The 27,885-nt window shown below is 39.9% G+C and overlaps 1 protein-coding gene across 1 annotated transcript in view; it reads left to right on the top strand.

The window, feature by feature from the left end:
* The window catches only part of LOC125878809 (junction plakoglobin-like), a 237,920-nt gene that overhangs the window by 73,429 nt on the left and 136,606 nt on the right, over positions 1 to 27,885 (top strand). The gene's annotated exons all lie outside the window — the stretch shown is intronic.

Below are 27,885 nucleotides of genomic sequence, written 5' to 3'. Positions count from 1 at the left end.
AATGAGGAGTGGTCAGGCACAGTCATGGCGCGTTGCTAGTTTGATGACGAAAAAGCAAATGCGCCAGTGACCAACCAAAACCTGGTCTAAAGTCACCGGCGCAGGATTTTGCTGTTAAACAAGTTAGTAATATGTGTATCTAGGCGGGTGCACAACGTGCGTGCACTCTGCTCAGACACACACGGAGCAGCCACACATATGCAAAAGATAACAAATAAAAATATGATTACAATGTGAAAGGTTATTATTGTGCACATTAAAATATTTATCAGAAACACGTCTTAATGGTCAGTCATTAATCAGAGCCTCCGATTGGCCAGTTGAGAAAAATGAAGACTTCAGAGGCTGTGATACAGACTTGACTGGTTCACCTACATATTTACAGCAGAGATGAGATTAGCATTAATCTGAACATCTAACACTCACCAAGAGAGCAAATAAGCATAATTACCAAGACGTTGAACTATTCCTTTAATGGTGAAATTGTCAGAAAATAACTAGGGGCCCTGTTTAGATGGTCTAAAGGGACGGCGTGGAGGGCACATAATCCAGCCATGTGAAGTGTCATTGCTATTTAGATGCAGGTGCAGTTGTCATGCCAGATGAACTTGGGCTTCTCTGGGTGTGTTGGTCTAAAAATGAGGAGTGGTCAGGCACAGTCATGGCGCGTTGCTAGTTTGATGACGAAAAAGCAAATGCGCCAGTGACCAACCAAAACCTGGTCTAAAGTCACCGGCGCAGGATTTTGCTGTTAAACAAGTTAGTAATATGTGTATCTAGGCGGGTGCACAACGTGCGTGCACTCTGCTCAGACACACACGGAGCAGCCACACATATGCAAAAGATAACAAATAAAAATATGATTACAATGTGAAAGGTTATTATTGTGCACATTAAAATATTTATCAGAAACACGTCTTAATGGTCAGTCATTAATCAGAATGATCTAATCGCTATAATAATGGTCATCATAATCCGGGAGGTCCAAGCTCGCAGTGTCTGAATATACGGAACTGTGAGCTGACCTCCACGGGCTGATGATGCATAGCCTGTAAAATGAACTTGTCTTTCCCAAATGAATTGTGACCATTTTGGCATGTAAATCACAAAATCAAAGATGTGAAAACATTTGATCAACTTTATTTTGACATAAACACAACAATAACCAGCTTCTGGGAACTAAAAGCGTAAACTTATAGCCCTACAAGTACAAATGTATATGTGAAAAAAAAAGCTTTTAGAACGTAAAACTGAAGATCATCTTGTCAGGAGGATGGATGCACAGCGGCTCCTAACAGTATAAACCTCTTTGATCAGATGACCCCATGTCTTCTAGTATCATCCTCAAGACAAACGTCTTACTTTGATACCTACTCCTCTACACTGGACCTTCGGGCGGGGGTTCAGGATGCTGGAGAGGAGCTGGGCCTCTAACCTCCCGGGTTAAAATAAAAGTTGAATAACTGGTGATCTTCATTACAATTTAGATGACAGTGTTTCTGAAAACAGTCAAGTCATCTTCCTTGCTCTCTTCAGTCTCACTCTGTTTCAGGAAGACTGTTTTGACTGTTCAGTTGCTGCTGCAGATGCTCTGAAGTCTGCTATCTGATGCTGTGGCTGTTTGTGGTTGGCTGAGAGGATGTGAAACTCATATGATCAGACATTGTGTTAATCAAATCAGGTTGGGTTTCATGCAAACACATGCATGAAGAAAATAGTGATTCATTTGAGATCTGATGCATCACAGATGTGACGGGACAGTCGATATAGAGACACACTATACAGGTAGCAGGCTGTTTCACTCTTTGCAACAGGTGATCTCTCTCTCTGTGCGCTCAGTCGCACACACACACACACACACAGTAATGAGGATGCACCCTGTGATTTTCTTATTTAACCATCTGTAAAACACAGGGCAGTTTCTACAGTGTTTAGTAAGTTTTAATAGACTCTCTCAATGGCTCACTGAATACTAGACGTGCTATCTAACCTGTTTGTTTGTGTGCGTTTTAGACCATCTAAATAGGGCCCTATATGTGTCATTCTGGTAGGCAGCTATAGATGTCTCTTAGTTTGAAGGACGCTGTAGCTCCTTCCTGCCTATCTCTCTTCCTTCTTAGCATTTCTTTGATCAGATGACCCCATGTCTTCTAGTATCATCCTCAAGACAAACGTCTTACTTTGATACCTACTCCTCTACACTACAGCTAAATATTCCCAGCCATTTAGGGAATTCAAACCATGAGGGAATTTTCTTCAGATTTGGCACAAATATCCACTTTGAGTAAAGAATGAACTTATAAGAATTTCATTACTGTATTTATGATGTGCAGTGTATCTGAAGTACACCTTGAAGGATATATATGCTAATTGGTGAGAAATGTTGCCCTTCAGTTTCAGCTGCAGGAAGACTGTTTTGATGTTCAGTTGCTGCTGCAGAGGCTCTGAAGTCTGCTGGGAAAGACTGGCTGTCACTTCTCTTCACAGATAAACACATATGATCAGACATTGTGCATATTGTGCATGCAAACACACATGCATGAAGAAAATAGTGTTCATGTACGCAGATGATGCAGAACACAGGAAGCAGCTGGCATCTTTAGACACACTATACAGGTAGCAGGCTGTTTCATCTTTATAAAACAGAGTGATCTCTCTCTCTCTGTGTCTGACACACACACACACACACACACACACAGTAAATAGGATGCACCCTGTGGTAAGTTTAATTTAACCATCTGTAAAAGCAGGGCAGTTTCTCAGTGTTTATGGAGTTTTCACCATCTAATAACACTAATTTGTGATTGCTCACTGAATCAACATGGCTACAGTACTCCCACTGTTTTAGGTATTTGAGTAAGTGGAGAAAACATACAACTATCACTTTATAATGTTTCTGAAGAAGTGTTTCGATGGATTACGTGTGAGATCCTCCTCGATGGATTCTAAAAACACGTGTAACTGCTGAACTCCTTCCTGCCTATCTCTCTTCCTTCTTAGCATTTCTTTATTTGATTTTCTTTCTTTCCATACATTTTTCTGACTTCATACCAGCAATAGCTATGGGAGAAGAATACAGAGGTTGTCTGTCTGTCTGAAGTCCATCCCATTTATTGTGAGGGATATCGCAATAACACCATGAGGGAATTTTCTTCAGATTTGGCACAAATATGCTGTTCAGTAAAGAATGAACCCAAAATGATTTGTTGGTCAAGGTCAAGGGTCAATATGACCTTGGACCGGTTGCAGTACTAGTTGGCCTGATTGAAGGATATATATTTTTTTATAAATCTGGATTCAACTGGTTAGAATCTGATGGCCAGGTCACTGTGACCTTGAACGTCGCATTGTCCTGAACGTGATATCTTTAGTACACCTTGAGGGATTTAAAAAAAAAAAAGAAAAACAAAATCTGGCATAAACTTGATAGACTGGTTAGAATTTGGTGGCCAGAAGTCAGAGTCACTGTGAGCCTGTGTACCAGAGTCCTGCACTGGGTCGGGTACCTGCAAAAACAGCTGATTCATTGGTTTAATTATGACAACATTTCCCACAGATGTCTAATAGGATCTGATGGAGTGGAAAATATCCAAAAGTCAAAGGATCAGTTTTAGATGTGACATCAGTAATGTTCGTAAACTACAGATAACTATCTGTCCATTATTTCCATATCTGAGGATCGCCTCCGCTTTTGTCAGATACTGAATTGGTGACATTGGTTCAGCTGTGTCCACCCTGATCTAATATAGATCTCTGTGATTGGGCGACAGAATCATCCATATTCCCTAGACATGGATGTAAATAAATTATTTAGGTATTTGAGAAATAAGTGGAGAAAACATACAACTATCACTTTATAATGTTTCTGAAGTGTTTCCCTGATGGATTACTTCTCTCCTCGATGGATTCTAAAAACACTTTGCGGCTCTAACTTTTTCTGAATGTCACTCCTGGTCTGCAATCAGTAAGTCTATGTAAAGTTCTTTACATAGATCTTTCTTCCAACATACTTCACATCTCCCTTTGTACAATTCTCCAGTCTTATGTCTTACACTCTTATGGGAGAAGAATACAGAGGTTGATTACCGCCCTCCATGATTTCATTGAATGACTCTTGTAACAGTTCATGTTTTACTTGCCTTACTTACTGGCCTTCTCATGATATGCTGTTCAATATTCAGCCAATATGACCCAAATGTCCCAAGCATCCTCAAGTCATGGTTTTGTAGTTGTTTCTTGGTTGCAGTACTAATGATCTGTGTGGTTTGCTGATGACCTGCGGGTTTGTACAGCTTAGGCGGACCAAAACTGGACTGTGCAGCACTCTGCTGTGGTGTTTTAGCCTACTGATGAGAAGATAAAATATTCAGTTTGAGTCACAGTTCCATTAGTCTGATGGCTTATCAGATGCCAAACCACTGCTTATGTGAGACAGGAATTTAGAACTCTGGAAAGGTAAAATGCTGCTATTGTTGGTCACACTTGTGAGATACAAAATTAGGAGTTAGCACTTGCACATGTTTGATTTGCATTGCAGATGTCTAATAGGATATACTGATGGAGTGATGATATTTTATATCCAAAAAGTCAAAGGTCAGCTTTACTGTGACATCATAATGTTCTGCAAAAATACTTTTCTGTCCATAAAGACTCTTGTTGCCAGTGGTGGTGTCTTTTGTCAGATACTGAATTGGTGACATTAATCCCCTTTAATTCAAGTGATTGAATAGATCTCTGGGCCGCTGGGGAAATCACACAGTACCAAGTAGTATCAAAACTTCTCTAGTCAAATAATACTTGCATTTGATCCAAATCAGCAAACTTTCTGTTGCTGCCATCCCTGAAGTCACTCTCCGAGCACAGCAACAGCAGCAGCTAACATCCAACATAAACTCACACTGACATTGAAATGGCTAAACTCTGTCGCTAAACTCATTAATTACTGTTAGCCGTAGGGATGTACCCAACTCAGAATTATGCCAGTTTAATCATATTGGCTGTTCAATTAAAACAAATTAGTATTTGTTTCTTTTCTTCCTGTATAGAGTTTGAGAGTTTGAACAAGGCTCAGTGGGATGTTCAGTGTGACAATGACATTCACCTTAAATAGTAAACAAGCTAACTGCGCTGATAACGGATTGGAAACAACAGTTAGATATAGAACACTATAGATCAAACAAAAGCCAGGGACTGTATTGTATTACTTATCTGCAGGCTGTAAATTCACCACTTCTAGGAGAAGGCAGTAGATACGGTTATCTCAGAGCCTTACGGTGCAAAGCTTCTTTTCCTCCGGGCAGCTACCTCCATGACCACAGCTACCTGTAATGAGGAGCAGCGTCACACTGAAGGGCACTAACTCTGCAGCAAAATCTGGGTACCATAACATCCTCAGAATAAGACTGTGCAGTGACTGCAAAACCCCACCAAAACTAAACTAAAAAATGCTCAACTTGAAGCTAACTGTCGACTTAGGGGTCTCAGGGTGCAGCCCTAGTTAGCCATGTCATCCCAACTATTAGCCCCATCAATATTTGTGTGCAGGAGGATTTGCACCAACTGTCCTGGGTGTGGATTTCACACTGCTGCAACAGCAGCTATAACCCATACAGTCTGTGGTGAGGGGAAGTTGAGCACAGTATATTTGACAGAGTTGGCAGTTCGGTGTGCCAGTTTGCTACAATAACATTCGAAGGCATGGCCACTTTTGGGGTATTAATATTGGGACTGGTATCGGAATTTTAGAACACACTATTATAAAGGAAAACACTGTACTCAGTGTTACTCGGGTAACGGTGTAAACGGTGTAAAGGTTTATTACTGGGTTATAATTTCTGATGCATGTAAGCAGCCTTCTCATATTGTAGCCATTAAAGTTATCCATAACAATGTATCATATCTTGTAGGGATGCACTGAATATTCGATAACCGAATATATTCGGCCAAATATTGCAAAAAAACACACATTCAGTATTCGCTGGAATAAGTTAAAAGCAAGGCCGAATAATAAAGGCGTGTTTTGATAACGCAATCAAACAGCGTGCCATGACGGGTGGAATAAAATGTCGGCAGTGTGGTGATCCGCCCGTCACGACACTCGCATTTGCGACTAAAAATAGTTTTGAGCGAGCAAAATAGGCTTAAATCATTCAGCATGCTGTGTGAGCAGCCTACAGATTTCAACCAGCAGCAGAAACGAAAGGTGAATCCCACTGATTGTGGGTTGAACGGGGGTCACAGACACAGACAGTAACATTAATGTATTCCTGTCAAATACGGCGGCCATCGGCTTACCCGGCGACGGAGAAGTCAGTTCCAATAATATCCTCTTCTTGGTGTCATGACTGCCCAGAAATACCTGAACAGCCGAGCCAGCCGAACACAGGTATGTGACATGTCAGAGGAGAAACGAGCCGTTCACATTTCTCTCTTTCTGGCAGTAACGGCCCACAAACCTCACCGCACTTTAGGGACTGTTCTTTACTTATGAAGGGACCGTCAGGGGAGGAGGGTGGCTGGTTGATTCTTATTTTATTTATTACTAGGATAGTTACTGATTGACGCTGTTTTTGAAGTATGAATAAGTCAATAAGTAATTTATTCCATTGAAATATCATTGATGTATTATAGAAAAGTGATTTATCTTTTTATAAATGACAAAAGGCACATCTGCCTCATTTTCACTGTGGTATCGTGATACTACTCAGAACCATGATATTTTCATTGGTATCGCACAGTGGGTCCCAATTTTGGTACCGTGACAACACTAATCTGGAGGGGGTTCATCTGCAAACACTAATGAAAAACTAAACAATGATATTCGGTTTTCAGTACTCGGTATTCGGCCAAACGTTTAATATTATTCGGCTTGGGCTTCGGCCACAAATTTTCATTTCGGTGCATCCCTAATATCTTGTAAAATAATCATACATTTTTAAATTTTCAATCCAAGTAACTACAACTGTGGGGTGCTTCACCTCCGTGTGAAACAGAAGTTAGAGTGTCTATAGCTTCTTCACTGTGACATTTTTCCCAGGGAAACAGAATGTTTGGGTGGTGTACAGTTACAAGAGGGATTTAGGGGCAGCTGTGGCTCAGGAGGTAGAGCTGGTCATCCACTAATTGGAGGATTGGTGGTGCTATCCTTGGCTGTTCCAGTCCGCATGTCGAAGTATTCTTAGGGCAAAATACTAAACCACAAATTGGTCCAGGTGGCTGCGCCATCGGTGTATGAGTGAGTATAAGCTGAGTAGCAAGTGGCACCTTAAATGGTAGCCTCATCCACCAGTGTGTATGAATGTAGTTTCAAAAGCACTTTGAGTGTTCAGAATACTAGAAAGGGACTGTACAAATGCAGGTCTGTTTACCATTTAGATTAAATCCTTCCCATTTGATTGGGCCTCTAAAAAGTGGGTGGGCTTAGAGTTTAGTGTGATAGAAAGGTACAGCGCACTACTGGCTGCATACACACCTCCCTTTGTTTGTTTGTTTTATTAAGATCCCCATTAGCATTTGCATAGCAGAAGCTTTTCTTCCTGTGGTCTTCCTGGGTTCCTTGCCATTATATCAGGAGGAGGACAAGGGAGAGATGAATGAATTAGAATGAATAAAGACAATGTTATCTCAGAGCCTTACGGTGGAGAGTTTCCCCTCTTCTGTGCCACTGCATCATGTCTGCAACTGTCTACTCTGTACCAAAGAGTAGTGTGAAAGTCAGCGCTCACCAAAGTGTCCCCAGAAGTACACTGCACAGCACACTGCCAAACAAAAAAACAAGCAAAAACCCAACAAAAAAGACTGCTTGACGTTAACATTCTCACTCAAATGAGGGGTCTCCAACTGACGATTTGAATCTCTGATTTTCAAAGGGCAGCCCTAGAATGAATCAGGCCTCTGCCACATTGTTTTGGAAATGAAAACAAAGGATTTACCTTGGAATGCACGATAATATAGGCACGTATTGGTCATTGATTACTAAAAAAGGGAAAGAAATAAAGGTATTGGCTAAAATCCAACATTGTGCATCCCTAGTCTTGTCCACTGATATTCATACATACATCTCTTTCTGTCTCTGTCCATATTGCTCTGTTGACTACAACAAACCACACACAGTGAAGTGCAGTTTTATATGACTGGTGTGGTTAGCTCCTTGCCCAAAATTCCATTTTCATTTCAACATTTTGTAAATGTTCTTGAGTGCAGGATAAGTCATAGAACAACACCATTTTGCCTGGTTTTACAGAAAGTGAAAAGACAGGGATTTTGACGTAAAAAAAATTCTGATACTGATTTTTCTTTTGACATAAATGATCAATTAAAACAGAGACAGAGGATTAAAACTGGAAAAATATATTTTTCATTTCATGGGGACTTTAACTTACAACCAACTATAATAGGAATTTTAATGAGGCTGATGCTTGCTTTATTGCTTTCAATGTTGTCAGTGCAACAATATGACATGAAAGAAAACCTCAAGAGCTCCTATGAGAGTTTTTGTTAATAGTTGTTTTATAAATTCAGCATACATTTTCAGGAACTCTGCACTGCAGGGCGAAGGGGGTTTCAGGGGAGTATTTTTGCTGTAAACCAAAATCCTTTCAACTGCAATTTTGCTGTTTTTTTCTTCTTCTGTGAATTGAGGCATCTGTGATATTTTACCCCTGGCTTGTTGAGAAACCTGTTTTAAACATTGTATTATGGAAAAAAAAACGAGCATGCAGAGCGATGCCTGACTGTTGTCAGTAGTGATGTGTCGCTGGCAGCTGCTGCATGATTTGCCTGGTAAATGATGTGAAAATGTCTGTGCTGAATGTGGTGGTGTGATGATAGAGCGGCGATGCACATATTAATGTTTTTCTCCTGTTAGGGGAGGAGAAAGGAGAGGAAATGGGAGAAAGGAAGGCTGAAGATGGAGGGAGGGAAGAATGAGCTGCAGGGAGAGAAAGATGAAATAACACATGGACAGAATGAGGAGTGATGACGTGGGAGAGTTTTAGCCATGGACCATCTTTCTGTTTGTGTGTCTGCAGCACAGTTGCCTAAGGAAAATGTTTACATTGTACATTTCTGCAAACCATGGATACATTACATTGTTACGTTTCATACCTAACATATTGTTTCTAAAATGACGTAGTATATGACCTGATTTTGTCACTGGGGGGTGGAGGGGATGATAGATAGCGTGACACCTAGGCTTTCAAGCTGCAGACCACTGTGCAAGACCAACAAACAACGATACTAGGTGTTTTTTGTGACCCTTTACAACATTTCCACTGATGTTTGTGGCACAAAACCTGGATGTTTTTGGCAACACATCGCTGGGTTTCCCAATGGTATTTGTGGCACCAAACCCGTGTTTGTTTTTTAGGGTTTTTTTGCAGCACATCCTGGTGTTTCCCAAAGGCACTGTGGTGTTTTTTACCGGGCCTGTGTGCACTGAAGCTGGGTGTTTTTAGCTACATTTCACAGCTTTTCCCAACAGCTTTTGTGGCACTAAAGCTTGGTGTTTTTAATTGGTGTTTTTAGCAGCACATTTCAAAGTCTCCCAGTGGCGTTTGAGCCACCAACCCTGGTAGTTTTTTAACAGAATCTGGATGTTTTAGTGGCACATTATGGCAACCTCTGATGGTGTTGGTGGTTTGGAACCTGGGTGTTTTTAGCAACACTTGGCGGTGTCTCCCAAAGACATTTATGGCACTGAACTTATGTTTTTAAAGGCACATTGCTGTATATCCCAATAGCATTTATGGCACAGAGCCTGGGTGTTGTGGCAACACTTTGTGGCATCTACCAACGGCATTTGTGGCACCGAACCTGGGTGTTACTAGTGGCACTTTTCAGTGTCTCCCAATGACATTTGTGGCACTGAACCAGGATGTTTTTAGCGGCATTTTACGGCTTTTCCCAGCAGCATTTGTGGCACAGAAACTGACCTGTCCCTGCTTTCCAGTGGTTTTTGTGCCACCAAACGTAGATATTTTAAACCAAAGCATGATCTTTTCCTAACCATAACTAAGTGATTATTGTGCCTGAACCTAACCACACCATCACCTCAGGGTTTGCGAAAACTTACAATGCAAAAATTTTATCCAGCGATTAGGCTGGTGCCTGTCTGGCCTTCAGTCAGTTTAATCTACACCCTTCTTTTCTTCACCTTACCTCTGACTTATTTCCCTTCTACCATCCTTAAGTTATTTCTGCTATTCTAAATTCCCTCAACTCTTTAATCCTTTACATTACATTACATTCACATGGCAGAAGCTTATCCAAAGCAACTTACGATAAGTGTACAGGTTCTTCTCTTTCACATCTATTTTCTCCTGTCCATTTCTTTTTTCTTTTATTTTTTCTGTCTTTCTGAGTGCCTTCTCTGTCATGAATTCTATTGTTAAATTCTAGATTTAGTCCTCTTTCATGTACCTTCTTATTGCTGTCTGTGACATTTCCTACTGTGTTTATGCCTTTCTGTCACAGTCTGCTTGATACCCTCTCATGTCTTGCTGCCATTAATCAGACTGGTAGTTTGCTGCCCTTAATATTTCCATGTTTTGATGAGAAAATGAACACAGGCTGTTTTCATCTGTCACTCAAATGGTGAAAATCTCTCAACTTGAATATTTTCTCTCTTGATGGAAAATTAAAAATCTGGCCATGTGCTGGAAGATGTCACTGTGTGACCTGAAACTGTCATCATATTCTGATCTCCTGAACTTCATGCAAAAGAATGGCTGAATGAATGACTATGGCATGCTGTGGAGTTCTCGTGGATGAAACATGGTATTGCATTATATTAAGAAAAGGACCGCTTTCAGAAGGGTTTAATAATAAGTAGGGATGTCCCGATCCAGCTTTTTCACTTCCGATCTGATACCGATATTACAGCCTTGAGTTTTGGCCGATACCGATACCGAACCGATCCAAGCGCGTATTATACGTAGTCACTTATTTTGTTGTCAGAAACTGACCCGTTTATTGTTAACAGGGTTAAATAAACAAACTTTAAACTTGAACATGAACATTAAATAAAAAATATAGCTGGTTTGCTTTGGCTGCTTTGGCCCCTTAATAAATAGAAAATAAATCAACACAAGAAATCTTTAAATAGTCTAACATTGAAATTAAAATAGCAGCAAGACTCCACACACTTGTGCTTTGGCCCCCTAATAAATAAAAAAAGATAAACACCACATTGATAAACAACACATTGTTGACATTTAACAAACAATGCAGCCTTTCCTTTTCAGTTATTTTAGTAGTGTCAGTGCCAGCCTGTTTAAACAAGCAATTTCATGGCTCCAATTTCACTAATTGTGCCCAAAACAATGCCATCAGTGCTCTTTACTTAAACAGTACGAGTGTAAACCAAATAAAAATATCACTCTCAAAAAACCAGAGCAGAAAACAAATAGTCAGTTAACTAAGTTGACGGCTACTCCTCCTACCCTCCGTGTGTGTCTGCCGTCTGCATGCTGGCCTGGTGGAGTGATAGTAACTGCTGGAGCGGATCACTGGAATGCACTGCTTGAATCGCGGAGTGCTAGGCTGGCCGGAAAACCTGGATCGGAGTTCTTGGATCTGCATTTTTCCATGCAGTCCGATCCGATGCCAATGCACGTTTTTTTGCTAATATCGGTGGCCAATACCGTTCCGAATATCGGATCAGGACATCCCTAATAATAATAATAAATAATGAATTGAAATGATGTGAAACTTTGTCTTTATTAGCAACCACCAAACAGACTGTTTGACCTCCCTCTTGAAATGGACTGCAGAGCATCTGGACCAAAATGAATTTATTAACAACTTATTAACATCTTGAATCCAACAGAATTGAATAATTATTGTCCCACCAGGGGAGAAAATGTGTCTCTGGCTCCATTTGGATGGGATTAACATCACAGGAGGAGGTGGTGAATGAATGTTTCACCGGCTACTCTGCTGAATTCCCCTTAGGGATGAATAAAGTTCTTTCTATTCTAATTTCACTCATCGTTTCAGACAGCAGTTAAACCACAGAGAAATGAAAGTACATGGTCTTTAACAAACATGGATATCGCACAGAACAAAGACAAAAGCTTCCCTATGGGTTGTGCAAGAGAGTTAGGATAGGTAGGATAAGACTTAGGATAATGTTACTCAATATGGAGGTAACATTACAGCAGAGAGATTGCTGAGCAAAATACACAACGATCACCTACCACGTCTGCTCGTTTTGTGATGCCGACAGATGGTATGGCAGTATCTTTCAAGAAAAGCATTTGAACCATTCCTGAGCTTCTGCGCTCCATCCTTTCACTGTAGTCCTCCGGTAAAAAATGGCAGGAGCAAGCAAACATTTTCCGGATCATTTCCACAGGCGTGTTGGGGTCCATGTCCAGAACAAATAGCCATTGTTTCATCCTGTCCGTATTACTGGTTGGAACTACGTGAAACTTCACTTTGCTCCATGTCTTCGGCTTGTTACTGCAACCTTTTACAATATATGTGTAAACCATGATTTACAACAACACTTGTAAACTTTCCTCAAACCTTCTGCTGCGTCCAGCTGACGATACCGCAAATGGCTACAGGCAATAACAACAGCACTGTCTCAGCTGCGCACTGTGTCACTCCGCCCAGTGGTTTACTCAAGAAAGTAGTTCTGAGTATTTGCTTCATGTGTCATAATGTTACTTAATTATACATTATTATTTCATAGCGTGGGGAATGCGCAAGCCATGTGTTGTCCACTAGAGTGTTTTGGAGTCATTTGGTGGTGTATTTGATTAATTTTGAGGGAGAGAGGGGGCTGTACCGTTCACCTCCATTTCAGCGGGCAGCTCTGCCCCACCAATTTCAGAACAGCACACGCTGACAATTAAAGATAATGTACCTACTCATATGACTATAGGGATTATGGCAATTTTTAATACAGGCTGGTTGAGATGTTGCTTCATTGTATTTATAAAACAAAAAGAAAAAAATCAAAATGACACACCATTGTTATAATGCTAGATATGTTTGTATACCAGTGTATGTGTTACCATGGAATTAGTAGTATTACCAGTATTAGTATTATTTCCATGTATTTATAGCCTACTAGATATTTAACATTAGATTACTTCAAAAACATCTCAGAAATGGTGAAAAATCATACTGATAATTCTTTATATTAAATGTATAATAGAATAACATTAAATATTTGGTATTAACAGTGAATAGTCATCCTGTTTTATTTGATAAATAAAAATTACAACTTACAAAAAAAAAAATACAATTAAACCACTTTGTTAAGCATGGCTGTAGACAGAAAAAAAGGCTTTTTTTAAGCAGAACATACCTAAACGGAATGGTAGCAATAGCTCAATCAGGTTAGGTTCAACACATTTTTAAATAAGATGTATTGACTCAAAATGTGCTCTACCAAACAGTTGAGCAGGATGTCAAAGGGTTAAAATACCCAGTTTTGGTGAATTTTCACATGAAAGTCAGATACAACCTCAGTGATCCACTTACAAAGACCTAGCTCACCAGTAAACAATAGTAAAAAAAAAAGAAACAACAAATAAAAAAAGAAACCAAACAAACAGTATAGCATAGCGCAGTTCCTTACAAATGCAGACATGATAACTGTAAGAACACAAAAATGGCAAATAGTTCTTTTTAATGGCTTACAACTACTTTATAAAGTGTAAGTTAAAATTTAGCAACCATTAAGTTAGTTACTAGTTACATCTAACAAACCAGCCCATTCTTATTCCACACTCAAATAACACCACTTTGTCACTGATATTGGCATCAGACACTCACGCCAAAAGCCACTTTTTGTGGTGGTATGATACGCTGCCAGGCGGTGTCAGTTTGTAACACAGCCTGATGGAGCCTTTCATGGTGGTATGATATACCGGTGGTTGGCCAGACAGCACCTGTTGCAGCAGTATTATACACCGCTGGACACCGTCAGTTTGAATTGCTGCCAGTAACGGCAACATAAGGGACTGGAAAATCCCTATACGACGGGCTGGAGGGGCAGTGAACAGATTGAACAAACTCAGAGTTGCACCCAGGAGCGCTGTTGGCTTCCCGTATGAATGTTGGGTCAAACCATGATGTTTTTCTACACCTAACATGTGCTTTTGTTGCACAAGGAAATAAATGTAAAACAAGATTTGTTTATCGATGTAACTTTATTTTGGAAAAGACTGTATGCATCTAATGAGCAGAAACAGAACAGTTCCTATGAAAATGGAAGTGTGTTTAGGAAAGACAATGCATTTAACACGTGTGAATTGAGAAGCCATCCTGGAATGCATAATAGCTACATAAGCTTGACCAGCACAGAAAATGTGGCGATATTTGTGGAGTTGGGGTGAGAATGTGTTGAACAAACCCTCTAGAAATTTAAGAGTGGATTCCTGATGTGAAGACATGAACGCCAGCTACAGAACAGAACAGTAAAGAAGTGGTAGTATTGAGCAAGTTGCTGTTTCGTTTAGCCAGACAGTGTCACTTGTGTATTATTTTTTCGTCTGAGAACTGAACGTGATGACAATGTAACACACCAACAATCAGCAAATAAACCCTGACAGACTGCATCCAGAGCTGCTTTTAAATTGTTTTGCAAGGCCTCCTTCAATATTTCCACAATGTGTGATTGTTATACCCATCTTTGAAAACAGGAGACAAAAGGAGACAATAACAATGAAAACAATTTAAGGAGTCAAAGTACAAGTGAAGAATTAAAGAGACTTCTTTTCAAACTTGGAAAACTTTTCACCAGGTTCTCCAAACATGGCTGAGGATGGGATAAAGTGGCTGTGGCAAACAAATGAAATCAACGTACGAGGGCTGTCAGAGTTAACCACAATGGGATTAGGTCTAGACATGACACATTTTTTTTTAAAAATCCTGTACTGCTATTTTGTCCCTTCAAAGCACCCTTACTTGTAGTTAAGCCACTGCAGTGGCTCCCTGCTGCAGCAGTGATGGAAAATAAAATACCACTGTGCTTTTAAATTTACTTTAAAAAAATCCCAGACTACTGAGTTGACAAGTGAAATGTAATATGCCACCTACAAGCTGAACACACCGGTGTAGCTAATCAGACTGATGTCAGCAGACATCACCAAAGCCAACAAAGTACCATTTTGAAATGAGGGAATCGCCACAGGCCTTTGGATGGAATTGAAGAACTGCAGCACTTGCTAAATGGTTGGAAACTGACCGCAGACCTGTGCATGATTTATCCTGGCTTTATATGAGTAGAGAAAAATTCAGCTAGCTGCTAGGCTAATTTATACAATGTAAAATGTCACAGGCGAATGCTTATGAGGAAGCCAAGTTGTGTACTTGTGTTTGAAATTGTCTCTATTAAGCCATGTTTAATGTGTGTTTTAGATATGTTTTTTAATCAGTCAAACTTTACAGCACTTCAGAGAAATACCACTGCAGACTAGTGTTTTGTAGGTGTAACTGCAGAATCAAAGAGACACACCACTGCACAAGTATATGAAGTATTTAGAGGATGTCCTCAGGTTGGCATTTTATGACCAGTCATAAAACTGACTATTGTTCCCTATACCTGTATAAGGAACAATAGTTTAATGAATACAGGACCTGTATGACTCAAAGAAAGCAACAAAACTGGAACTCTTGAAAAGTGTAAATGCTGTAGCATTAACTAAGGATTATTGGACATCGTCATTGGATTGTAATCCTCACAGAAAACAAACACACAAACACTGTTCTTCAAAGAAAAGGCTCTTTGAAGTTGTCTCCTGCCTCTAAGTAGTAGCTTCAAGACCAGTGTTGTTTCAGTGCTGCACTGATTTGAAAGAAATGAATATTTAAGTAAATTTCTTTGCTGTTTTGAAATATATATATAAAAAAATGCAATTTTATACTTGCCATTAAAAATGTGATTAATCACAATTAAATTTTGAAGTTCTGCAATTAATCACAATTTCTTAAAAATTACCATTTGACAGCTCCAAAATATAACAAAACTAGTCCTCACTAACAAACCAAAATAAACTCACTTATCTTAATGAGGAATTTCACCAAAACAAATACAAAGGTTGCACCAACGAATCAACCTAGTGTTTCTTGACACACTTAAAACAGAGGAGCGGAGAGATCAGATGAGGATTTTAGCTACATTTTAACTGTGCAAACTTTATTTTATCCCTGCAGTCATAGCTGACAATTTGGCTGATTTTACACTCTTATTCCATCACTGCTGTGTAGAATAGCATGAGACACCCGTGTGATGAGATATATAGTTAGAAAAAAAATAAAGAAATATAATCCACACACTGTTAATTGGCTCCTGTCATTATAAATGCAACGTCTCACTCAGATAGACCTCATCTTTACTTAGCAGAAAACTGTCTAGCATTACTTCCAAGTGATGATGTCACATATTAGAGTTGAGTTTTTTTTCATCATTCATTTCACATATATTCAGCCTCTGCCTAATCTTAGTATTAGGAAACTATTTGTAGTGTTTCTACATCTTATTCATTCCCACTGGTGAATGGTATCACTGTTTCTTCTCATATCATATGAGAACCATGAACTTCATTCATGGTTCTGATAATACCGCTTGTAATTATAGTGGTGGATGAAGAAAGCCATACTTGAGTAAAAGGACAGACTTCTTACCAGGAAATGACTTTGGTAGGGATTAAAGTCACCAATTAGAATTTTACTAAAATTCTTAATTTGTAAAGTATCTGATATTACTGTACTTAAGTATCAAAACTTATTCCATGATATTAAATGTAGTTAAGAATTTTAAGTAAAGGTACAAGTAAATGTTAGTAATAAAAAAGAAAACGGTCAAAATGCTCAGGGTTATGATGTTTATTTCTTTTTAACATGAACACCACCTCTAAAAATGGAGCCCACATTACACTTGAAGAAAAATTAGGTCTTCTTCACAACTGAAAGGATTTAAAGAAAACCTTTGACTATCCAGGTTTGACAGTGGAGCAGTCACTGCACAGTTACCTGTCACAAGTCTTTATCTCCTTGAATCATTACTGGCCCGCTCCCATCATGAAGTCGATCTCATCGTTGAGTTGAGAGGACTTGCTAGCACGCAGCATCTAATCTGACATGCAGCTTGGACCTGACTAGAAATCCAAACTTAACTGTGGCTTTGAGTGCTCTTGTTTGCACTTGACCTCATGTGTTTACCTATGGTCTTACTTGGGTCACTAGATACCTCAGTAATCAATGATGCATTTCCTAACTTAGCACCTTCAGTTCAGTTCAAGTGCTAGAAATCTGGGAGTCATCTTTGATTCCAGTATATCTTTCAACAATCATGATGATCATCATGGACAAGCCATAGTCCTAACAAGCTAATTATGGTCTGAAACTCTGGTAAAAGTTGAGTGAGAGGCCAAATGTCCTGGGGTGCCCAAACTTTTGCATGGTGCTCCTTTCCCTTTTTCAAATTTGTTCAAAACACAAATGAAAAAAATGTTGAAATGTTAGGGTCAGTGAAGCGAGATAATCATGAGATAAACTGGGTATGCTGAACTTGCTTCATAGTACAGGCCTCAGATAAGTCATGCAGCATAAGTTACCATGGTGATATAGTCAGGTTAAAAGAGAGACTCCTTTGTAACACTCTGACTTTAAACTCAACATACCTTGCTAACCCACTAATCTGGCTTTATAGCCCTCAGATGTGTGAATGGATAACTGTCAGTGGGAGTTATAATGTTATCAGATCACCTGAACACATTGTTAGCACTGAAGCACGACTTCACAAGTGTACAAGTGGTGTGCACATTACCAAACAAAACACACATACACACTATTGCATACACATCACACACAGTGAGGGAGTGTGCACAGCTGACTGAAATACTGTCATAGGACTGAGTATGTGTGTGTGTGTGTGTGTGTGTGTGTGTGCGCGCGCTTTTCAGAGGCAAGCTGTCTTTAGACTGTTTGCTTCTGTGCAGATGACTCACACAAACAGAGACACAAACAAACAATAGGTGTAGTGGGTAGTCACGATGGAGCTGACAAGGTCAGTGACAAGTGACAAGTCAAATCTCTCACTGTCTGCTCTCCCTCCTCCTCCTCCTCCTCTCTGTTGGAGTCCATCCTGTCTGATAAAATTGGACACTGCTGAGTGTGTGAGTGCGCGTGTGTCCTCCTATGGCTCTTGTGAGAGGCAGAAAAGAACAGACAGGTATTTTGACCTTGGACAAAAACAAAGAGGTGAAATAAGCTTTGTCAATCTCTGGCTGAATTAAATTGTTCCTGTCTGACTGAAGACATCAATCGACAAAGTGCAGGTTATTCAGACATGAGGAGAAAAATGTTTACTGGAGGATACAAGTGGTGACGCTCCCTGCTAGACACGCTTCAGGATCTCAGGCAGGTACATGAGTCATAGTGTTCCAGCGGAGGAAGCAGCTACAGAGTTGCTTTATGTGTCACACAGTGATGGAACGTTGCCGTGCTCTCGCTTCGTTCAAAATCATACATTTGAAAAGGGTATTTCATTTCGTGGAAGTCAAAAATTGTCTGACTTGGATTTTTTTTTCTTTGGCTAATAACTGAATGCAGATGAAGCAGGTGCACAGGATAAATTCAGTGGTTTATTGCCAAAGTAAAGGTATATCTAGGCTAACTGGAAGGTACAAGTTGGCAGATAAGAATCTTAAAGCAGGCAAGGGGATCAGAGGCTCGTAAGCAAATGGCAAGAAAAGCAAAGTAACACAGTAACGTTGATGGTGTGGTAAGGAATAAATGAACTGGGCCAGCGTACAAACTGAGAGGCTGATGATGAGGTGGGGGACAGGGTGGGCGGAGAAGGTCAGCTAACTGCAGAGTCAATGACGGGGCCTGGGGAATTGGCAATGTTGCTGTAGAGGAGGGACTGAGAGACAGACTGTGACAAGGCTCAGCCAAGGAATGGAGAATGTGTTTGTAACCTCAGGATTGCATCTTAATGGTGCAGCTGGTAGCGCATTTGGAACTACTGCTTTTCAGTAGTCAGTGCCTACTCCCAAAAAAGTAGTAGTAGTCAGTAATTGCAGGAGATATAGAGAATTTCCCAAACAATGGTGAGGAATTCTCTCAGAAACATCTCAGATTTCACCAGAAAAGGGTTAGCTAATATCCCTTCTCCAAAATTAGCTTGTGTATGAGGTTTTTTTTTTTAAACATCGGAAAACCCATTAAAAAAGGTTGTGGACTCCTTTCCCACTGCCAGTAGACCAGAGCTGTGTAGTAAACAGTAGAAAGTAGCATGGAGGGCAGTGGAAACTTTTATGATGGTTACTTTTTTTTATATCTCTCTCACTTATTCAGTCTCTTTTTCAAAATCTGTACAGACTAGTTTTAAACAGTGTTTGAGCACTACTTGGGTTGCGACAGAGTTTATTTTGTGGGGGCGCATCATTGCATTGCATCCGTAATGATGCTAAAATTAGCCCATTCACCTGGGTGTTGTTTTCCACCAATTCCGATTGATGCTGAAACAGGAGCCAATAAATACCAGAGACTACTGCAGAGTCATTTAACCTGGAAGTGAATGCCAATTGTAACCTTTACCATTAAATACAAAAGCCAGACGTTGGTGGGTGTTAGTGGGTTTTTTTGTGCATTGGGAAAGTTGCTTAATGTAGGCATAACCCACGTGGGGAAAGGTGAAATAACAGTCCTTGTTTACAAATGAGCCACAATCTGATTGGACTAAACCCCCAGCAGACAATATGTTTGAGGACTCTTCCCTTCTCTTAATATTCCAAATTCTGTTTATTTAACATAGCAAATGTATGTTCAGCACCAACCAAAGTTATTTCCACCTTCAGCCATCTCAAAAGCTCTAATATCCCAATATTACTACAATGCCCTATAACAGTGCTGGTCCATGGCATAGGCAGTATAGGCGAATGCTAAGGGCGCCACCATCCACAGAGGGCGCCACAATTAGGTGAAGAAAAAACTACTATTATTTTGAAATATGACATAAGGCCACAACAACATAACTACATAGAAAAGCCTACTAAATAATAGATAGGGCTTTTTTTCTGGGTTCCTTCTTTTCCAAAACAGAGAGAAGTACTTTATAAATGATACTGAGACTTTGCTAATGGTTTTTTCCAACCAATTACTGTTTTTTATATTTTGACCTCCTCTCAAATATAGAGAAGCAACCACCTCTGCCTCTGTCAACCGGCCTCCTCTGTTCCCTGCTGTTTATATTCTGAAAGGAGTTTTCTCTAATGAACTGATAGACTCAGTAGTCTGGACACTGTCTGCTGGCTGCGTGTGTGTGTGTGAACCTTTATGTGTTTCATAAATGAAATGCGAACATTGTCTGGCTACTTGGCATCGTAAATGTTGCAATTATAAAAGCAGTTTCCCTCAGAGACAGTGAGAGACAGAGAGAGTGGTGACAGAGAAGAGGGAGGTGACAGAGAGGCTGACAGAATAGGGCCAAGTTCTTGTTGTTAAAGGAAAAGGTCAACATTAGGGGAAATGTCTTGCTTTTTTTTTCCAAAATGAGAGGAGAAGCTGGAATTCAGTCACCTGTCTGTGTTCGCATTAATCCTCCTGAACCGTGACGGAAAAGTAATTCCAAAGATCAGGTATGTTCGTAGTCTTCAGCGCAGCCCAAGATTACACCTGTTTAGCACTTGCGTGAATACGAAGGGCAAGTTTAGGCTCTTTTATAGCCAAAGTACACACACAAACACAGCCCAGCTGGCTATGGGAGCCGGTTTAATCCATAAAATGCCAAATGCTTCCTCCAGTTGGGTCGGATTGAGGGCCGATCATGTCCTCACCACAAACGAACCATACCGAATTGCATTAATGTTTGTTTGCAATTACACAAAGACGACCTCTTTAACAAGCTCTCAGCCTGATGGCTGTGGTCCGCAACCAAGAGTGACTGCTGTTCACATCAGCACACACAAACCACAGCAAGGGAGTAAACTTTCCAGGGTGCAGCTCAACCAAACTGCTCAAGGCAGGTGTGAAAAAGCTAACAGATGGCATCTCAATGTGATAATCACACTTTCCTGAAATTGCATCATAGAGTGAAGTTTCCATGTTCTGTACCATTGTGCTTGTAGAGACCCACACCAAAACCTATGTCCTATTGTATTAAGTAGGGGTGGGAATCACCAAAGGATCCACGATTTGATAATATCACAATAATATTATTTATTAATTGAATTAATAATGAATAATTATTAAAAACGTTGTTGTTGTTTTTTGCAGTAGCAAAATGTATCTAGTGGACTGAAAAAACATTTCATTATATTTTTCTAGAAGGTTACCTAAAGTTAAATTTGTATTTGTAATATTTATGATTTAAATAATTAAAAAAGCAATACTTTGTTCTGTGTGATGTACTATATTGCCATACAAAAATATACTATACTATGCTGTATCAATTTTCTCCCCTACCCCTTGTATTTAGAGTTGGCCCATGAACATGGATGGTTTGAACATCACTGAAAAGCTCCTGAGTCAAGCCTCATTTTGTCTGTCAAATTACTGCACTTTTTCTTGTGCCAGTGTACAGACAGCAAAACAGGATAACAGCATAGTGGGCTATAAACTTGTACAAAACTGTCTTGTCTCAAAATCAATGACCTAATAACAAAACTTACTGCAATGGAAATAGAAATGGCTGATGGCAACAGAAGGCAGTGCAACTCAGATCAGCTTGACTTGTTGCTGTTGCTGCTTTGATGTAAAGTAATAAAATAAACTACCAGTTATGACCTTCCAGTGGGGTTGACTTGGGCTGATGTGGTGCTCTCAGGTTTTTATATGAGGATGCACACTTTTCTTTTAACCTCACCATTTTACATTCTTGTCAAGGTGGTCACTCAGATTATGCAACAGTTCACCACTCACAGTCAGATCTTCCCCATCTATTGCAACAGTTAGATCCCAGCCAAAGACCTACCTTTATACAACAATGAGCCCCCTTCATTGTTGATAATTGTTAATAATGATATTGTTAATAAGAGGATATACTTAATTTGTTATTTAATATATCTATATCTATATATATATATGTATAGAGAGAGAGAGAGAGAGAGAGAGAGTATATGCATATGGAGAGATGTCAAAGCAAGGGGGCTGCCCCTGGGTGGGCACCCTGAACAGTTGGAGGTTTGGTACACCTTGAGCATTTGCAGTGCCCTGGTGGTGAACTGGCACCTCTCCAGCTACCACTCCACGCTCCATATCTGGTCTGGACAGGGACTTGAACTGACAACCCTCCAGTTCCCAGCCCAGATTTTTATGGATTGAGCTACTGCCACCCCAGTACCCATTACCTGAGAAACATCAGGTTTATTCACTTTACATGGAGTTCAAATGATTCATGAGTTATGGTACATGTTTGCTGAATGTGTTAACATCTGTTTATGAGTCATAAAAAATCATAAATCATCTTTCAGAAGGAGTAAATGTTTACTGTAAGCTAGTGCGGGTGCTGTCATGTTAATGTTGCAAGGCAAGCTAATCCCAAAATACACTTGGTTACAAAGGAAAACAACCAGTGATTTGAGATGGCTGGGCTGTCAGAGATGGCAGTGATATCATGTTATATCGTCTGAGGTGTAACAGGTGGTGTGGTCCATAGGGATGTAACGATTACCAATATTACGGTAAATCTCGGTTAATTTTTACACGGTAAGAATTACCGTTTATGTTTAAATTAATTGCATTATCATGGTAGATTATCAGGATATGTAATAACAGGCTCATCCAAGTCTCACAATGCAGGCGATGCGTGAATGCGTAGCTTGTGTAAACACAAAGAATGAAAACATTGCGGAGTGGTGGTGATTGCGGCACTCAGGACACCCCCCCCCCCCCCCCCCCAACTAAACGCACAAAATCTGAGGTCTGGGCGTACTTTGGTTTTCTGAAGAATGCTGAGGGACAGCTGGTGGAGGACAACCATCCTGTGTGCAGAACATGCAGAAAGAAAGTTGCTGCAAAGGGTAGCGACACTACAAACCTGCTGGCTCATCTCCGTGACCGTCATCCACAGCTTTACAGCCAGTGCAAGTTATGCTATGTAAACGTCAGTTATTGTGTGAGGGACTTCAGTTTTACTAAGATTGTCATAATGTGTAACTCTCGATGTACGCGGGACATTTGAGCCGTATCTGTCCTCCTAAACGGCGACTAGGTTTTCCGTTTTCGTTTAAGACACTTAGGAGCTAATATTAGCTGAGTAGCTAATAGCCGTATTAGCAGCTATGTTGCTAAGTGTTTCAAAACGAAACGAAGCTGAAAACACTGAGCGGAGCCGACAAAATATAATTTTATATTATAATATAATATATTCATTTTTATATTATCGCTAATTGAGATCAACTGTGATTGAATCCCTATGATTATGGTTATTGTATGGCGAGCTAGAATCGCTATAGACGGCCAGTTATGCTTTCTTGACATAAGCTCAAGGAAACAACATAAAACGCTGTTAACCTTTCGAGAGCCTTAATGGGGGCTCTCAGTTTTATAAGGTTAATTAAATTCACTGCTCGCAGTCTTAACCTAACACACACACACACACACACACACACGAGAACGTGCACTCCTTTTCTCATACAGGCACTCCTCTCACTCACATGCACACTTCTAATGTGTGAATTATTCTGTGTAATGATGACCATTGCCCTTAGGGTTTTGTTGGTTTCTCCTGCACATTTGTGATATCTATTCTATATATTGTATGTTTTTTGTTCTACTCTTGCATTGTTTTGTTTTATATATATTTTTCCTTGCTAATAAATAAATAATAAAACAAGTTTTGTTCCTAATTGTTTACATATTTTGCTGACTGTTAAAATGCACCAGACAAATAAGCTTTGTTCCTGTAATTTTTTTTTACATATTTTGTTCATTAAAAATAAATCTTTCTGTTGCTGTGCCAATCCCTTGTCCCTTTAATGTGAAAGTTTCATTTTAATACAAGATTTTGACTGTTAAAATTTTAGTATGATAAAGTTACAAGATTTAGTGAAATTATTTCAGTGTATCTCATTTTACAGCACTTAAAAAAATATTGCGATATTATCGTTTACTGTGATAATTTGGTCACTATAATCGAGATATCAAATTTTCCATATTGTTACATCCCTAGTGGTTCATATATTTTGTCTTACAGTTGCTCTAGAAAAGAGGTGTGTACCGTTTGCTAGGGTTAGGTTTATGGTTACCATTGGAAAACGCCAGTTTTGGTTAAGCGCTGGAAGTTGTGCCCAGAATTCAAGCAAGGTATTATGGTGCTAGGAATAAGGTGGATACACAGGCAAAGGAAGCCAAAAGTAGATCTTTCTTTGCCCTCTTTAACATTTTGACTGAAGTGAATTGCTAACAGTCTTTTAGCTACTAGGCGTAAACAGGTCACACCCATACCTGCCTGTTAAGGTCGTATGTTAGAACTTCTTTCTGACTGAACAGTTGGTGGACACAAACTGGATTTAACAATAAGCATATTTTTGGGGTTTAAATCTGGTTCTGAGCTTGCAAATCTGTCCTTACTCTCAAATTCTGACTTGCAGATAAATTAGTTGTGTCATTAGTGAAGCTCCATAAATCTCCAACATTATCGTGGTAAGAAACACCTTTTACTGTGCCCCTGATGTCACCTAGAAACACATTTGGTTGCTATGCTCACATCAGGGTTCTAATCACAGTTGCTCTCAAGATGGCACGGCACAGGTGCCCATCCTGATTGAAAGACACTAGAAGACAGAGAGAAGTGCAGGGTGAGTGTTTGTGCATTGTTCCTTATTGTGTGTGTGTGTGTGTGTGTGTGTGAGAGAGAGAGAGAGAGAGAGAGAGAGAGAGAGAGAGAGCTTTTTTTCCCTCTGTGCTTTCTCTCTGAAAGTTTTTCAGTATGTGTCAAAAAGCCCACATCTTGCTCTGACAGGAGACTTTTAGTGGAGAGAGAGACACACACACACACGCACACACACACACACACACACACACATTAAATCACGTACATACGCATGCCCACATGCAGAGAACACATGCACACTCTCTTACACACACCCACGCACACATGGGTGTAATTGAGGCAGAACAAGGTGCCATTTAAACTGTCAAGATGTCAGTCACAGTGACCAGTCCATTATTTCTGCCAACAGTCTTGTGTAAAAGTCCCCTGCTTCCCCATCCATACGCCATGCATTTTACACGTTTTTTTATATCACTGAAAAGCAAATCATTTGTTGAATAACAAAGTCAGGATTTTAACATTTCACATTTCACACATCACATAATCTGCCATGAAAACATGCAATTCAAGGAGATAAAAAGGAAGGTCATTGTTTATTTGATGTTTCATTTGCTGTATTTGAAAGAGTTTAAAAAGATGAGATAGGTAGGAGTAAAGTAAAAGTGCTGATATGAAGGTGAACAGGTATGAGACTTAAACTTAACAACTTAAAGAGATACTTTGCAGGATTTTATCTAGCTTTGTACTAAAATAATATGAGTAATATCTGTAAATGAACTTTGGTAAACTTCCCTCTATCTTACCAGTGTCACGTTATCCAGTAAATATGGACTTCTGTTCATTGATTCATTCATTCATCTTCTAACCGCTTCATCCTCTTGAGGGTCGCGGGGGGGCTGGAGCCTATCCCAGCTGACATCGGGCGAGAGGCAGGGTACACCCTGGACAGGTCGCCAGACTATCGCAGGGCTGACACATAGAGACAAACAACCATTCACAGTCACATTCACACCTACGGACAATTTAGAGTTATCAATTAACCTAGTCCCCAATCTGCATGTCTTTGGACTGTGGGAGGAAGCCGGAGTGCCCGGAGAGAACCCACGCTGACACGGGGAGAACATGCAAACTCCGCACAGAAGGGCTCCCACGCCCGGGATCGAACCGGCAACCCTCTTGCTGTGGACTTCTGTTACATCATGTAAACAAACCACATACCTTTCAGCTGTGCACTTGAGGTCAGATTGGAGGTGTAACCACTTAAAAGATGAGTGAATAGCCCCAGTACTACTTGTAGTAGTAGTACTTGTGTCCTCCTACGTTTATACAGCAAACAGACATTTTACATTGCTTTATATTGCTTCAAATCCACAATGTTGTCATATTGGTTTTCCTGTGAGAATAACTGCCATATCTCATCTCGTCACCCCAAAAAACACATTTACTTTTTAGTAAGCTAACAACACGTGCTCCCTCCAACTTCTGCTGAAATTTGACTGCTTTCATTTTGCCAGGAGCTTGGCTCACAGTCTGTCAGACTCCAGTGGCTCAGTTAGGTTGTTGTTTGCATGGTCCTGTATATATCAGTCTAAAATAAGCTAAGGCATTTATTCCTTTTGCAGCAGAAAGCTAAGGCTTCTGTCATCATATCATTACCGTATCTTATGTGCAGTGTAAACGTAGTATTTCGCCTTAATTATGCCATTATTGCCCAGGGAATTTCCTCGTGATGGATGTGGGGCTGATTGTTGTTTGCATAATCCTGTATGTATATTGATCTAAAACGAAAACTATAATAGCTGGAACATTGATTTATTTGCAAAGGAAAGCAAAGGCCTCTTTCTCCCATTTCAATAAATGATAAATCTATCACAATGCCTTTTCACTCTGCCCATTAATATGAGCATATTTAAAACTAAATACTGTACATAGTTCAGAAAACATGTGAAATGTTAAGAAATATTTTGTTTGTGTATCTACATTTAAAATTTTTTGGATCAACATGTAAAAAAAACAGAAATTTAGCCGACTCCAGTAAGGCTGTACCCAAATATTCAGATATTCGTTTCTATGGGTAGGTATTCGTTATGAAAATTTGGTATTCAATATTCGTTTTTTTTTTATCTACTTTTTTTTTTTTTTTTAACTTTTTTTTTGGTGCTAAATGTAGTCTTTTTGTTGCTGGTAAATGTAGGTTATCAATAAAAATCAAAACTTTTAAATTGCATTGTTAAAAATGTGAAAATATAGTATCGCCTACCAACTGAGCTTGTGTGCACGGCAGGCTTGAGCGCATCCGTCTGAGGCTGTGGATCAATGCCAAGTTTTACCACGTTATCACTATTCCCTCTAACTTGTAGCTGTTTTTTCATTATCTTTTGAATTTAATATGAATTATGGAACCGTTTTTGTCAACGTTTGTTTCCCCCATTTTGTACAATAATTTATTGTTTAAAGTTTCAACAAGTTTCTTTTGGAGTGCGTGACACAAATGTGTCTTGAAAACGACCACAGACTGTCACCCGCTCAGTGCATCAGTACCTTCGGATGCCGTGACAGTAATAGTCAATAATGTCAAAATATCATTTACAGACCGATTTAACAGACGATCACTGCTGCCCGAACTGCAGGTCCATTTGCGGGTCCCGCGGGTTACGGGTTGACCCACGCATCACTACTCAGCTCAGTCTATAAAGGCTGTACACAACAGTAAGGCTATAGACATTATATTCTATTCAGGCTAGCAGAACCAGCAGCGCATCGGCTCTACAGTGCACGGCACTGCTGATTAACCATTTTATTGCAGCACAGAGTGTCTGCCAGCAACCAATTACTTGCAGAGGCTTCCTACAACTTGTTTCAGTGGTTTCGATTTAATCAGAAGACAAATTAAACAGGATGACTAGCCAATGTGAAAATCAAAAGAAAGCATAGAATAATGTACTGAAGTAGACTGCTGTGCCATCACATTTTTTTGTGGTTTGAGACAAAGATCCGGTCGCCGCTGTGCAAAACTCAGCAATACAATTAGGTCCAAAAAAACCCCGGAGGAGTGCTTCGCAAGGAGTCTTTGAAAAGAGCCGAGCCTGGCGTAAAACCGAAGAGAGCAGGCCCCCCCCCGCCTGCCCGCCGTGAACGAATATTCGAAT

The sequence above is a fragment of the Epinephelus fuscoguttatus genome, linkage group LG19 (assembly GCF_011397635.1).
Source record: "Epinephelus fuscoguttatus linkage group LG19, E.fuscoguttatus.final_Chr_v1".
NCBI classification, from domain to species: domain Eukaryota; kingdom Metazoa; phylum Chordata; class Actinopteri; order Perciformes; family Serranidae; genus Epinephelus; species Epinephelus fuscoguttatus.
This window is presented reverse-complemented; position numbering and strand designations above follow the sequence as displayed.